This window comes from Narcine bancroftii, chromosome 8 (genome assembly GCF_036971445.1).
Source record: "Narcine bancroftii isolate sNarBan1 chromosome 8, sNarBan1.hap1, whole genome shotgun sequence".
In the NCBI taxonomy this organism is placed as follows: Eukaryota; Metazoa; Chordata; class Chondrichthyes; order Torpediniformes; family Narcinidae; genus Narcine; species Narcine bancroftii.
This window is the reverse complement of record NC_091476.1, coordinates 142,491,183-142,503,201: the sequence shown is the minus strand read 5'-3', so window position 1 is coordinate 142,503,201 and position 12,019 is coordinate 142,491,183. Positions and strand designations below refer to the sequence as shown.

The 12,019-nt window shown below is 42.1% G+C and overlaps 2 long non-coding RNA genes across 2 annotated transcripts in view; both read left to right on the top strand.

Moving 5' to 3' along the window:
* Nucleotides 1-12,019, top strand: part of LOC138741291 (uncharacterized) — a 181,403-nt gene that overhangs the window by 141,531 nt on the left and 27,853 nt on the right. The gene's annotated exons all lie outside the window — the stretch shown is intronic.
* LOC138741292 (uncharacterized) lies at nucleotides 5,324-10,924 on the top strand. Its single transcript, XR_011343436.1, has 2 exons — nucleotides 5,324-5,551; nucleotides 9,102-10,924. It is a non-coding gene; the product is annotated as an uncharacterized lncRNA (long non-coding RNA).

The following is a 12,019-nucleotide window of genomic DNA, read 5'->3' as shown; positions in this document are numbered from 1 at the left end:
GGCATTGGCTGTCCATCCTATCTATGCCTCTCATAATCTTGTAGTCTTCTATCAAGTCTCCTCTCATTCTTCTACACTCCCAAGAGAAAAGTCCCAGCTCTGCTAACCTTATCTCATAAAACATTTCTGAATCCAGGCCTCATCCTAGTAAATCTCCTCTGCAACTGCTCCATAGCGTCCACATCCTTCCTATAATGAGGTGACCGGAACTGAACAGAATACTCTAAGTGTGGTCTTACCAGAGATTTGTTGAGTTGCCACATGACCTCGCCACCCCATTAATGAAACCCAACAACCCATAGGCTTTCTTAACTATCCTTATCAACCTGTGCAGCAATCTTGAGGGATATATGATTTGAATCCCAAGGTTCCTCTGTTAATTCACACTCTTAAGTAACCATTAACCCTGTACTCAGCCTTCTGGTTTGTCCTTCCAAAATGGATCACCTCACAGTTATCTGGATTGAAATCCATCTGCCAACTCTGCATCCTGTCTATATCCTCTTGTAACCTTCGACAACCTTCAGCTCCATCCACAACTCTCCCAACCTTTGTGTCATCCACAAACTTACTGACCCATCCTTCCGCCTCTTCATCCAGGTCATTTATAAAAATCAGGGGTCCCAGAAGAGATACTTGCAGAACTCCACTACTCACCGACCTCCAAGCAGAATACTTTCCTTCCACTACTACTCTCTGCTTTCTTCCTGCAAGCTAATTTTTTTTATCCACACAGCCAAGTTTTCACTGATCCCATGCCTCATGACTTTCTGGATGAGTCTCTCTTGGGGGATCTTGTCAAATGTCTTGCTAAAATCCATGTAGACCATATCTTCTGCCAACTCTCATCAATTTCTTTTTGTTACCTCCTCAAAAACCTCAATTAGACTCGTGAGGCACAACCTTCCCTTCACAAAGCCATGCAGCCTATCCTTGAGTAGCCTGTACTTCTCCAAGTGCTCATAGATCCTATCCTTAAGAATCCTCTCCAATAGTTTGCCCACCTCTGATGTAAGACTGACTGGTCTATAATACACTCAGGATTCTCCCTATTACTTTTTTAAACAAAGGGAGTACATTTGCCATTCTCCAATCCTCCAGCACCTCCTCTATGGCCAAAGAGTATTCAAACATCATAGCTACTGCCTCAATTAACTCTCTTCTCACCTCACACTGGAATCCTGGGGGATATTGCATCCAGCCCCGATGTCTTATCAATCTTGATGATTTTAATAAGATCCAACACATCCACTTCTTTAATTTCCACATTTTCTGGCACACAGGCCTGATCAAGTTCCTTTTCTCTTGCGAATACTGATGCAAAATATTCCTTTAGGACCTCCCCAACCTCCTCTGCCTTCAGGCACATGTTGCCTCCTTTATCTATTAGTGGCCTCACCTTCATTCTCATCATCCTTCTATTCTTTACATATGGATAGAACACCTTGAGTTCTCCTTAATTCTACATCCCAAGGCCTTCTCATGCCCCCTTTGAGCCCTCCTTCCAGGCTACCAAATACTTCTCATGAGCCCTTTCTGTTTTCTGCTTCCGAAATCTAATGTATGCTTTCTTTTTGCTCTTGACCACTTGCCTGACCTGTTTCATCAGCCACAGTTCTCTTTTCCTACCATCTTTTCCTTGTCCCAGTGGGAAAAACCTATCTTGAACCCAGCACACAGTCCCTAAACTTCCCCCACATTATTCTGTGTTTTCACCCTTAAACATCTGTTTCCAATTTATTCTCATTAGTTTCTGCCTCATCCCTTCATAATTAGCCATTCCCCAGTGAAGCACTTTCACATTTTGACTGTTTTTATCCTTTTCATAGTTACATTGAAGCTAAGCCAGTTGTGGTCAAAAGGCTCCCCCACCAAGAGGTCCACCACCTGTTCCTGTGTTGTACCATTCTATGGTCTATGGCAATGGTTTTAAAACTGCCCAACTAAACTCACATTCCACCTTAAGCAATCAAGTATTCTGTGAATAGTAAGGGAGGAATTGCTTAAGGTGGTGTGTGAGTGGAAAGAAAAAGTTTTAATTGTACCTAATTTACTTGTTATGTGCACAGTTTCATAACTCCAAAGGAAATGGGGCCAATGACAATTTTTCTCAAGCCAAATATTTCAGTAACAATTGGGCCTAGAGCAGTGGTTCTCAACCTTCCCTTCCCACTCACATACCATCTTAAGCAATCCCTTACTAATCACAGAGTACTTATGGCATAGGGATTACTTAAAGTGGAATGTGAGTTTGGGGGGCCAGTTTGAAAACCATTAGTCTATCATCTTGATATTGTCTTTAAAATTTTGTATTCCAGAAAAATGTCAAGGGAGAGGCATTGAATATATTCAAAGAGGACACTGGTAGACATTTAAAGTACAAAGGAGTTGAGGGGGTGGGGGTTGTGGCAAGAGAATGATGTATGACCCAAGATTTGATCATCGAGTGATAGACCTGACTCTAGGGACTGTACGCGAGCTGGACATCATGCTACAGTCGTGCAAGATGTTGGTGACACCACATCTGGAGTGCTGCGTGCCACACTGCAGAAAGAATGTGATTAATCTGGGAATGGAGCAGAAAAGATTCACAAGTATGTTACCCCGACTGGAGGGCTAGAATTATGAGGAGGGACCAGATAGATAGGTACCGTTTTCCCTGAAGTGTAGGAGATTGAGCGGGAACGGTACAGTGGTCTATAGAATCATGCATCAATAAGGTACGTCATCACAATCTCGTTCACTAATGTAGGGGAGCCTAAAACTCAACATAGGTTGAGGTTAGAGGGGGAAAATTTTAAGAGGATCTGAGGAGCAAATATTCACACAGAGGATGGTGGGTGCGTGGAAAGAACTGCCAGAGGAAGCAGTAGAGGTTGGACTAACTGCAACATTTAAAAGGCATTTGGACAGGTATGTGAGTTTGAAAGGCTTCAACAGGCTTTCACCAAATGAAGGCAAATGGAACTGGCTCTGTCACATTGATTGGCATGGAGAGCCTATCTCTGTGTAGCATAGCTCTTTGTCTCTACGGCCATTTGGTCTACAACAATCTGGATGTATTCTTGAGTAATGTAACCCTGTAACTGTTTTTTGCAAAATATGAATCCCCTGCTGTTAGAGAGTGGAATAAATTGTTATATCATAGTTAATCTCTGGGATTGTGCATCAGCTTTTAATTGGCCTTTCACATTTGCAAATTTCTCCAGTGTGATTAAAATGAAGTTCCCTTAATGAATTAAGGTTCTATTGTATGATGCATACGGAAACCAAATACATCCCAGAAGATGTCTCCGTCTAACAGGCAATCTATGCTGTACCATTCTGCAACACACCATATGTCAACATGATGACATTGACAGATAATTGTTTAATTCCATGAATAAATTCATACTTGCATCAAATTGGTCTTATATTTCAAACATCATTTGTACCGTGGCATTTAATATTGAGACGAAGTGCATTAGATGTAATTCCCACACTCAGGGGAAGCACAGGTTTAAAGGCTTGAACTTATTAGAATTATGTGTTCTTTTTAAATCCTTCTGTCACATGATTTAAGGTTCGTTTGTTTGGGTTCATTGTGTTAATACTGTACAACACAATGTTGCACCACTAAAGTGAACAGGCATTTGTAGACAAAGAAAGACCTCATATTCCAGGTCTCCTGCCTGACTGGCTGAGTATTTCAGGGTGTTTTTACTGTTATTTCAGATTTCTCGCTTCTCAACTTTTCTGAGTTTTGTCCCAATAATGATCAGCTACAGAGTGGAACCAGTGGAACATAAAGTAGTGTCAGACCCTCTCAGAGGCTAAACAGCATGTGTGTATGTGCGTGTGGGTGTATATGTGTGTGTGAAAGAGTGAGTGTGTGAGTGTGTGAGTGTGTGAGTGTGTGAGTGTGTGGGTGTGTGGGTGTGTGGGTGTGTGGGTGTGTGGGTGTGTGGGTGTGTGGGTGTATGGGTGAGAGAGAGAGAGAAAGTGTGTGCACGTGTGTGTGTGAGAGAGAAAAACAGGCAGAGAGAGAGAGATAGAGAGAGAGTTAAGCAGAAAGAGAAAGAGAGAGAGGGAGAGAGAAAGCGAGAAGCCATGAGACAGACATACAGACTGAGACAGAGAAAATATAAGAGAGAGAGGGGGGGAATGACAGAGAGTGAGAAAGAGAAAGATACAAAGGCAGAGAGAGTGACAAACAGAGAGACAGGGAGAGAGACAGAAAGAGAGTAAGACTGGGAGTAACAGAGGCAGAGAAAGTCAGAGACCAAAAGAGACAAACAGAGAGAGAGACAAACAGACAGACAGAGACAGAGAAAATAGGAAAGAGAGGGAGTAACAGAGACAGAGAGAGAAAGAGATACAGAGGCAGATAGAGAGATGGACAGACAGAGAGAGTGGGAGTAACAGAGGCAGGGAAAGAGAGAGAGAGAAACAGACAGACAGAGACAGAGAAAGTAGGAGGGAGAGGGAGTGACAGAGACAGAGAGAGAAAGAGATACAGAGGCAGAGAGAGAGAAACAGACAGACAGACAGAAAGAGAGAGAGAGATTAGTATGATTGGTTGAACAGCATTTTTGTCATTACAACATCCATGCAAAAATGGTCAATATAAACATTTAAAAACATCTGTTCCTGTCACAAATACTCTATGAATTAGCAAATTGTTACACCTCCTATTTCTGGCAAGCCCCAAATGAGATGAGCTCATGGTGAGGCACAGGGATTTGTTCCTTGGAGCTCCTGATCTCTGTTCCACAAAAGCTGACTGACCTCTGCTGCCGTCATTGACATTTTCTTGCTGCTTGTTGTTCTACATGACTGAATGATGCCATAACTGTTGGTGACTGAAATTGGGCGGGTTCTTTTTTTAACTGACACCATTGTGATTTGATCCAGATGAAACAGAAGACCTTGTCGACCAGATATGAGTAAACATCTTCCAGACTTCCTGACGTTTATTGTTGTTCATGCATGAGAAACATAATGATAACCGGGTCAGCGCGTTAACTATCATTTTGGATAATCATGTTCAATACTCACACACACACACACACACACACACACACACACACACACACACACACACACACACACACACACACACACACACACACACACACACACACACACACACACACACACACAAATTTGCACACACATATATTTCCTGATGATGAGAAACATTTAAATTATTAAAAAAGATAAATTCACACCAAAAAGATTTTTTTATAACGTAAGACATCAACATTAATTAAAATAAGATTTAAAAATTAAGCGCTGACACTTCACTTACCTTTTTGAATGAAATGATTTGCTTTCAGTCTAGAGAATGGAACTGGATGATGCACCAGCCACAGATGGTGCAGGGTGAGGAACTCAGTGGTCAGCCCAGCACTGGAGTGGGAGACAGGTTGTCACCATGAAGCCCAGCCTTAAAAAGGCAACCACCACTATGAAGGGCTCCTATCACCCTGGTCACAACCTCATCGCTCTGCTCCCTTCGGGTAGAATGTACAGGATGAGAAGAAGGTGGAGGGTTATGGTCATTGTGCAGGTAGGTGGGACTAGAGAGGAGTGTTTGGTTCGGTTCGGACTAGAAGGGCCTAATAGCCTGTTTCCGAGCTGTAATTGTTATGTTATGTTATGTTAAGTTCAAAGACCAGCACCTGCATGTTTAGGAGTAGAGTCTATTTCCAGCCCCATTTGGTAGAGTATTCCACTCTTCGTTTAGAAGAATTATTTCCTTGCCAGGTATTTTTTTTTTTTGCTGAACATTTTAACCAAGAAGGCAGCCAGCATCGTAAGGACCCTCATCGCCTTTGTCAAAACCTCACTGCTGCCTTCAGACAGAAGGTACAGAAACCTGAAGTTGAACACCTCGAGGTTCAAGAATAGTTTCTTTCCAACAACTGTCAGGCTCTTGAATTTCTCTGTGCTACACTAATCAGGGACTGTTCCCACACCACATAAAACTGTCTTCAATATTGCAAATCATGTTTTTTTGCACTAGGATAACTGAATGTTTTGCCTCTTTTAATTGAATTAAGTATATGATTGTAATTGTCTTTTAGCTGGTTTTGTACGTTTTTTCGCAAAGTACCTGTTTAGCTGCAGCAAGAATTTCAGTGCAGATGTACACTCTACAACATGTATATCACTAAGCTCATCCTCCTTGATCTTTAGCAGCAGTAACATGGAGGACCAGAGTGCACTGACTCTTGAACTGGAATGTGACAGTCGCCATTTCTATAGGTGCCCCACAGACAGCATCCTACCAGGATACATCACTGTGTGGGATGGCAACTGCTCCACTCCAGACCACAATAAACTGCAGTGGGTAGTTTATGTGGCTCAAGTCATCACACGTATCCCCCATCCTCCCCTTCAATTCCATCTATAACTCCCACTGCCTTGGTTGAAGCAGCCATCATATTAAAAGACTCTCCCCAACCCAGCCACAATCCTTTCACTCCACTCCCAACAGGAAGAAGATTCACATTGTGAGATCATTCACCACCAAATGCAAGGACATTTTCTTTCTTGCTCTTACCAGACTCCTGTTAAAATCATAACATAACTCAATAATGCTGCCTTTGCTCCATGCCAACTGATTTCTCACTGTAACTCTGCACTTTTGTACTGTCTTACATTTTAGAATTTCAGAATGTATTGTCATGAACATGTCACAAAATTCAATGTTTTGCGGCAGCTTTACAGTGCAAATATTGCTATAAATGACTTTTAAAAAAAATAGATAGATAGACAATAGGAGAACATAGGAGATCATGAGGTAGTGTCTGTGTTTCATAGTCCATTCAGAAATCTGATGGCAGAGGGGAAGAAGCTATGGATGTTCGTCTTTAGGCTCCTGTATTATAGCAGTGTAAAGAGGGCACGGCCTGGGTATTGAGGATTCTTGATGATAGAGGCTGCTTTCTTAAGACACCCCTTTTTGTTGATGCCCTCGATGGAATGAAAACTGGTGCCCTTGATGCTGGCAGAATGAGCGACTCTCTGAAGTTTTTTCCTGCCCTGTGCTTTGGCACTTTCCATTCCAGACAATGGTGCAAACAGACAAAATGTTCTCCACAGTACACCCCCTGCAGAAATTTTCGAGAGACTTTGGTGGCATTCCAAATCTCCCCAAACTCCTCAAGAACTATAGCCGCTGTTCATGATTGCATTGAAATGGAGGCCCCAGGACAGATCCTTGGTGATGTTGACACCCAGGAATTTGATAAATCATATATATTTACTATTTATGAGATGTCCCACTGGTCGGCTCACAACACAACCTCCATCACTTTTCGATATATGTGACAAACTTGAATTGGAAGTCGTTGTGCGTAATTGGATCATGGATCATCTCCAGACCATAATGAGTGAGGATTGGTGAGAACATCTCTTCCACAATCTCCATCAATACCGGGACACCACAGGGCTGCATTTTTAGCCCCCTGCACTACTCACATTATATCTATGAATTTGTGGCTAGGTACAACCACAACACCATCTACAAATTTGTCGACTATACCACAGTAGTGGATTGTATAAAGAAAGGTGATACAAGAAGGGAGTTTAAAACAGTTGTCGGCAGAAGCACAAACGGCAATGAGGAAGCGTGCAGGAGGGAGATAGTTCACCCCATTGAATGGTGTAACCATAACAACCTTGCGCTCAACAGAAGCAAAAAATCAGAAAGAAGTCAGGGGAACACAAACCAGTCCTCATTAAGGACTCAGTAGTTGAGAGGGTCAGGAACTTCAAATTCCTGGGTGTCAACATCTCCTGGAGCCTCCACGATGATGCAATCACAAAGAAAACTCACCAGCAGCTATACTTTGTGAGGTGTCTGAAGAGATTCAGTGTGTTACTGAAGACTTTCGTAAACTTCTACAGGTGTTCCCCGGAGAGCATACTAACTGCTTGCATCACTGCCTGGTATGGATGTGCAAACACTCAAGATGAGAATAAACTCCAGAGGGTTGTTAACTCGGCCTGTGACATCACGAGCACCACACTTCACTCCATCGAGGATATCTACAAGAGGCGGTATCTTAAAAAAAGCAGTGTCCATCCTCTGTGAAAGATTATGTTATATTTTATATTATGTTGTAAAGGAGATAAATTGTGGAAGTTTTTTTTAGTGTAGGTCACATACAAACACTTCAAAACAGATCTCATTTAAAATGCCAGAGTTCTCCTCAAGCCAGACAGTCCAGGCTCTGAGTGCCTTTGCAAAAACTTTGAAGAATGCTTATAAGGACTTCACAAGTAGGTGTTAATTGGGCATGCTGTGGAGTAATAATAGATTATTGTTTTGGAAAGCAACCAGATGAATGAACTTGGAAGATTAGGTCCAGAGCAGCAGTCTGTCTGAGTGCAGTTGGCTGTTCTAAAAGGGTCATATGGTTTTCTCTGATAGAGAGAGAGAGAGAGAGAGAGAGAGAGAAAATTCAATTCTACAGTTCTACTGTTCAGCAGCAACAGCTGGGACTGGAACAGGACAAGCTGGCAAGCTTGTGGAAAAAACCCATTTTGAAGATGGGTTGTGAGTTCTTAGTTCAGCCTGGTCAAAGCCCTTGTGGTCCGTACAAGAGGAGATGGCTGGTTGCATAATGTTTCACTTGAAATAAGGGAAACAATAAGGAACTCTGTGGTGACCTGAAAGAAAGAGGTCATCATCTGGAAAGCCCTGATGGGGCAAGTTTCTTCGGCAAGGCACTGAAATGGCTGATCGGAAGGGATCAGTTGTGGGTGTCCAGCGAAAACCAAATCTCTCTCTGAAAACTGACAAGAAACTTCCTGAGTGGTAACCATGTACTTTTCAAGCAACAGAACCTGGTGAAATTCATAAATGTTAAATTCTGTGAACATTATAAGAATTGCCTGCAACCAGTGAACTTGGAGGAGTAAGAAGTGAAATCGGACTGTGAATTAAAGAACTTTTTTGAACTTACACACACATTACATACAAGTGTACTTAGAATTAGAAGGGGGTTAAGTTATGTTAAGTTGATAGTAATAAGTTAAAGTTTGAACCTGTTTTCATGTTTAAAGATAATTTAAACAACTTGTCTTGGTGATTTTTTTATTGCTGCTAGGTTTTTTGATCCTCTGGGCCCATAACACCTCAAAGACCCCACCACCAGGCCATGCCCTCTTCACTCTGCTACCTTTGGGAAGGAGGTACAGGAGCCTAAATACGAGCACTCAGCAACACAAGGATATCTTCTACCCCGCTGCCATCAGATTCCTGAATAATCAATGAATCAAAGACATTGCCTTACTTTTCATGGACTAATATTGTTATTTTTTTAATTATTTTTTTAAATATAGTAATGTCATGAGATGGTTATAATATGAATGTTTGTACTATGACGCTGCCACAAAACACCAAATTACATGACTTATTCATGACAATAGATTCCACTTCCGCTTTGGCTCTGATTCTGAATGGGGCACCAATAACAACCTTTCACTCAATGTCACCAAAATTAAGGAGATGATTGTTGATTTTAGGAGGGGAAAGACAGAGGTGTACAATCCAGTGATCATTGGGGGAGAAGAGATGGAGAGGGTGACAAAATTTAAGTTCTTGATATTCACTGTCTTGAAGGATCTTTTCTGGACCTAACACACTTATGAGATCATGAAGAAAGCATGTCAGCACCTCTACTCCCTCAGCAGCTTCCGGGGATTTGGTATGACACCAGAAATCCTGGCAAATTTCTCCAGATGTGTGGTGGAAGTGTGCTCTCCAGCTGCGTCGTGGTCTGGTATGGGGGCACCAATACCCCTGAGTGTAGAGCCCTGCCAAAGGTAGTGGACACAGTCCAGGACATCACAGGCAAAATGCTTCCCACCTTCAAGAACATCTACCGGGGACACTGCTGTTAGAGAGCAGCAGCAATCATCAAGGATCCACACCACCCAGCACATGCTTAACTTTTGCTGCTGTCATCAGGAAAGAAGTCGAGGTGCCACAGGACTCACACCACCATATTCAGGAACAGCTGCTACCCCTCCACCATCAGACTCCTCAACAACAAACTCAATCAATTTAAGGACTTTTACTTGTGCATTTCATTAATTTTTTTTATTCCCTCTGCTTTGCACAGTCAGTTTCTTTACATTCATTATCTGTTTTTCGTTCTTTATTTGTCTACATGTATAGGTTGCGTACACTTGGTTTTTTTTTGCACTACCAATAAATGATAAGTCTGACTGGCCCATAGGAAAAAGTAACTCAGGGTTGTATCTGATGTCAATTATGTATTCTGACAATAAATCTGAAATCTGAATTTTGTCAGAACAATTTGCTAAGTATTGTTTTAATTTTCTACTCAATCAACAATGCTTATAATATTTTTTGGACTAGAGGTTCATCGCAGGAAGATCTTTCTCCATTTCCACCTGCCCCTGCCCTAATCCTCATGGTGGGGTTCCATCAGCTTGGAGTTCAGCTGCCTTCACATTGACCAGGGAACCTCCGGTTCACCATGGCTCAGATCTACACTGAGAAACACTCTTGCCGCATAACATTTTGATAGAAAGAGTCAGAAAAAGTTACCATACACAGTCACGTAAAAGTCGACACCAAGTAAAAGCCAACCTATTTTTGGCCAAAAAATCTGGTATTTTCTATATACCTCATGTAAAAGTCAACCCTAGTTTCAGCCCCGGCCACCTGCCCCTTGGAGCTCCTGATGCCTCGAATGTGGACTCACACCTTGGCTGCCCAACCATAGGAACTCCCGTTGCCTCCTACGATGCAGATATTTACCATGGTCAAAAATAGTATCCGTGTATTAGTCAATGCCATAAATTTAAATTTTAAAAAGTCTAGAAAATTCAACTTTTACACGAGTATATATGGTTATAATAAATCAAAGTTAAATAAAGCGTTAAATGTCTAATGTTGGAACTGAGTGTATTGTCTTTCCATTCAGGTTCTATACTGTGTAAATTATGCAATCAAAATGCCAGGCATTTGGAGTGCTATCAGCCTTTCATTGCTTAATGAAACTCAGTGTCATTATGCAGTTACACCATGGAAACCAGATCAAAGATAAGCTTCCAACTGTGAGAAAACACAGCATGCCAACCTTCACTCTGTGGTACCTTTCTCATTGAGGAGGAGGCAGATACCATAAGGACATTTAAGTGCCTCTTCGATGGGCTCATGAATGTAAGAAATATTGAGAGTTATGGGTGTGAGGTTGGGAAGGGTTAGATTGATGGTGGAGTAGGTTTACATGGGTCGGCACAAGAATGTGGGCCAAAGGGCCAGTAATGTGCAGTACTGTTCTATGCTCTGATCAACTCTATTTAATGCTTCACCAGGCACAACTGTGCTAGAGGTGGTGAGGGGGAGTGGGGTTTGGAACAGCAGCAGTCAAGGTCAAACTCTGAAATTCCTTCCCAAAACTCTTCTCTCCCTCTCCACAACACTTTCCTCTTTGAACAAACTGTTGGCCATCTATTATTCCATTAGTGATTTTGTATTTTATTTATTTATTTGAAACTGTGAAGTTTCTCTGCAAATCTTGTTACCTGAAAAATTCTGTGTAAACAGGAATTCTGTTGATAAATTAAGGCTGAAATTTCTGATTGGCTGGAAGGAATGCCTGTCCTGTACGGCAGCCCCACCTACTGACAGTTCTGAAGAGAGCAGTTCAATAATGCAAACTTGAAAACCACCATTAGTCGAACAGTGTCGGACAATTAAAGAAATGCCAAAGTGATAACCATATTCATCAGATAATTTTCTGCTGCTTGCAAAAGGGTTGTTTCTGGGCATTGAGGAGCTGAGACTGAGGGGTCAATCCACAGGACTATAAGAGTGGCAGAGAAGATCACTAGAATCTCCCTCCCACAACCCCCGCCTCCCCCCCCCCCCCCCCCCCCCAGGATTGTTGTCTGAAGAGAGTGTGCAAAATCAATGAGGACCTCTTCCACCCTGCCCACAGTATATTTCAGCTCCTTCCAATGGGAAAGAAATACAGGAGGATCAGAGGGA